This window comes from Lipotes vexillifer, unplaced genomic scaffold (genome assembly GCF_000442215.2).
Source record: "Lipotes vexillifer unplaced genomic scaffold, Lipotes_vexillifer_v1.1 scaffold196, whole genome shotgun sequence".
NCBI classification, from domain to species: domain Eukaryota; kingdom Metazoa; phylum Chordata; class Mammalia; order Artiodactyla; family Lipotidae; genus Lipotes; species Lipotes vexillifer.
The window spans coordinates 3,175,770-3,180,094 of NW_006775077.1; positions in this window are offsets into that span (position 1 = coordinate 3,175,770).

Consider the following 4,325-nt stretch of genomic DNA (forward strand, 5'->3'; position numbering starts at 1 on the left):
ACGGAGGTAATGTACCTGGTCCAGAGAAGCTGAACCGGAAACCGGGGCATGTAGGACATGTGAGACATTGTGCTGGTTAGGCAGCCCTCTCCTTCGTGATGTGAAAGTAAAACAAAGGTGCTTTTACAGATGGGCTTTGAGTGCTTCCGTCAGGGGTCTACAGGGGTCATGAGCACGGGCCGGAGGGTGCGATTTCTGCTAGTCGGGGGAGAGAAGGCTCGGTAGTGAAGCTTCACTCGTTAGCTCTGGGGACCACACCGTGTAGCAGCTCTGCCCGTCAGTGTAGAGTCTACTTTCCGTGCAGCTCCCAACTGCTGATGCCAGGACGCCAGATGGTACAGCCGCACTCGGCTGTGGTTCCCTCCCCCGTGCTCCTATACAACAGAGATCATTGCATACTTATGGGCTGTCGTCTGTCTCGCTCACATCCCCTGCCCCAGACTGTAAACTTCGTGAATTCACCTTGCTCGCACGGCATCCCTCATACCTATGTCTCTGGCACGTAGTGAATCCTTCATACGCAGTTGTCGATGGGTGACCAGATTGCTGCATTAGATGGCTTTCCTTCAAGAGCACCTACTATTTTTAAGTTCATTTGTGTTAAGCCTACTTCGAACTTGCTGAATTTATCACGTATTTATGTGCCCACATACATTTCATGTAAACTTGTGTGTTTGAATTTTCATGTAAATGGCGCCCTGCTGTACATAACCTTTTGCAACTTGCATTTTCTTTTCTGATCCCAAAATGTCTTTAAGATGAATCCATGTTGATACTTGTAGTTACAGTACATTGATTTAACCACTGTGCAGCGTTTCACAGAATGGATAAACTGGTTTATTTATTTATTCATTCCCCTACTGAGCTGTAGTTAAGTTGTTTTTACTTTTTGGAGGGAGGGGTCTCTCTATGCACATGTGTGAGAATTCCTCCCAGTTAGACCCTTAGACATGGAATTGCTGGGCCAGAAGTTACATGCAACTTGAACTTTGCCAGATATATCAAGTTGCCCCAAACTACTGTGGTATTATTTTTTCAAAGAATAAGGATGACATTTCCTACGTCCTAATCAACATTTGTACTTATATTTTAAATGTTTACCGATCTGACAAGCGTCTTATGTGTCTCATTTTTGTTTTAGCTTTTGCATTTCCTGAGTTATTTCCACCCTTATCTTTTATCTACTTATGTTTATTGGTCATTCAGGTTTCTTTCCTTCTGAATTGCTTGCTCATATTTTTGCATGTTTTTCTCTCGGGTTACCGATTTATGTCTTATTGGTTTGACGGAGCTTTTTATGGACTCTCTATAAAAACACTTTGTGGTTTACGGTATTCACATGGCAGATATCATCTCGCAGCAGTCTGTGGCTTTCTTTCCAATTTATTTATGTTGTCTTTTTTCTATATATGTTTTAAATTTAATGCAGTATTTTCCTTCAGGTTTGATTTGTTTCTATATGTTTTAAAGAAATCCTTCCTCGCTCTGATGTTATAAAATTGTTCTCCTATATTTCCTTTCAGAGTTTAAAGTTGGCTTTCTACAAGTTTGATTTTGGGGGTTATGGTATGAGAGAGGGCACTCTCTAGCCAGCACCATTTAGAAATGTCACATAGTTATTTGAATAGGTAACACAGTCATGTGGTTTGAAGATCAGGATAGTGTTATAAGACGCATACTGAGTGGCCTTGTTCTCAGCTCTGCCCCCTTTACCCTCCTCTCTCCATGCAGGCAGTCAGTTCTTACATGTGATTCTATGTCTCTCTCTGCAAATAAAGCAATGGGAAAATATATTCTTATTTTCTCTTTCTTAAATACAAGTAACATATTCATATATTCTGCTTGGAGCCTTGCTTTTCTCACTTGACTGTTTCTTCTGCAGGGAATACACAGGGAGCTTTTCACCCTCTTTTTCACTTGAATAGTATATTCCATTCTGTTGAGCTATCAGGGTGTGTTTAACTATTTTCCTCTTAGATGGGCATTTGGGGCGTCCCCAGGCTTTTTCTAGTTATTACTAACAATGCGGCAATAAATGACCTTATCCACACATCACTTCACGTGTGATAAATTCCCAGAAGTGGGGTGCCTAGGTGAAAGGGAAATGCACATGCATCTGTAATTATGATGGACATTGCCAGTTCACCTTCACAGCTGCTGACTCATTCTGTGCTTCTCTCGGGATGTATGGGAACATCTCTTTCCTCATAGGCTTGTCAGTAGCAGGTGGTCAAATTTGTAAACTTTTAACAGGTTAGAAAGGGTATCAAGGGTATGATTTGTGTTTCCATTCCTTTATTTTCCATTTTAGATTTTTTTAAAAATTGAGTTATAGCTACAATTAAGCACACGTATTAAACTCAATGGTTACATGACATTTTACATACGTCTGCATCCATGCAGCCTCCACTCAGGTAAAACACAGAGCGTTTCCCGTAGTCTGGATGGCTCTAATGCTGTCCCAGTCGGTGCCCACCACCGCAACCAAACACTATCCTCACATATTAGTTTCACGTTATTTAAAATTTTATGTAATTGGAATCATAGATTATTTTCTCTTTTGTTTCTTTTACTCATATTGTGTCTGTGAAACACATCTGTATTCTTATACATATCAACAGTTTTTTCCTTGCTGTGTGGTATTTTATTGTATGAACATGCCACAACATATTTATTCTATGTTGGTAGACATTTTGACTGCTTATGGTTTGGAATATTTTGAGGGATGTCACCACGAGCATTTCTGTGTATGTCCTTTGGTGGACAGAAGGGTTCGTTTTAGTTGACTGTATCCCCCAGAGTGGAATTGGCGGGTTATACTTAGCTTTAGAGATACTGCCAAAAAGTTTCTCAAAGTAGCTGTTGTCAAGAACTGTGCAGGGTCTGAAGCTTTACCCTTGCTGCAAGCCAACACACTGGGCTGCCAAAGTTTCATCCATAAGACCACTGGGTCAGCAATGAAAGCGGGTTATTGGAGCAATAGCATATCTGATAAAGGACTGTCATCCAAAATATACAAGGAACTCTTAAGACGCAACAATGAGAAAACAAACAACCTGATGAAAAAAATGGGCCAGAGATCTTAGCAGACACCTCACCAGAGAAGATATACAGGTGGCAAATAAGCGTATGAAAAGATGCTCCGTGTCATATGTCATTAGGGAAATTCAAATAAAAACAACAATGAGATATCACAACACACCTATTAGAATGTCACCAGTCCAGAGCACTAAATGCTAGCAAGGATATGGAACAGGGGAAGCTCTCATTTATTGCTGGTGGGCACGCAAAATGATGCAGCTACTTTGGAAGATACTTTGATGGTTTCCTACAAAACTAAACACACTCTTACCATAGGATCCAGCAATCATGCTCCTTGGTATGTACGCAGAGGAGCTGAAAACTTATGTCGCATAAAAGGCTGCACATGGGGGCTTCCCTGGTGGCGCAGTGGTTGAGAATCTGCCTGCTAATGTGGGGGACAAGGGTTTGAGCCCTGGTCTGGGAGGATCCCACATGCCGCGGAGCAACTAGGCCTGTGAGCCACAACTACTGAGCCTGCGCGTCTGGAGACTGTGCTCTGCAACAAAAGAGGCCACGATAGTGAGAGGCCCGCACACTGCGATGAAGAGTGGCCCCCGCGTGCCACAACTAGAGAAAGCCCTCGCACAGAAACGAAGACCCAACACAGCAAAAATAAATAATAAAAATAAATTAATAAACTCCTACCCCCAACATATAAAAAGAAAAAAAAAAAAAAGCCTGCACATGGATGTTTATAGCAGCTATATTCAAAATTGCCAAAACTTGGAAGCAACCAAGATGTCCTTCAGTAGGTGAATAGATGCATAAACTGTGGTACATCCAGGCAATGGAATATTATTCAGCACTGAAGAGAAATGAGCTATCCAGCCATGAAAAGACATGGAGGAACATTAAATGCAAATTACTAAGTGAAAAAAGCCAATCCAGGAAGGCTACATGCCGTATGATTCCAAATATATGACATTCTGGAAAAGGCAAAACTCTGGAGACAATAAAAAGATCAGAGGATGCCAGGGGTTGCTAGGATGAATGGGTGGAGCACAGAGAATTTTTAAGGCAATAAAACTACTCTGTATGACACTATAATGGTGAATACATGTCATTATATTTTGTCCAAACCTATAGAATGTCCAACACCAAGAGTGAACTGTAATGTAAACAATGGACTTTGGGCAAATGATGTGTCGATGTAGGTTCATCAGTTGCAAGTAATGCCCACTCTGGTGGGGGCTGTGGACTACGGGTGAGGCTGTGCCTGTGTTGGGGCAGGGATGCATGGG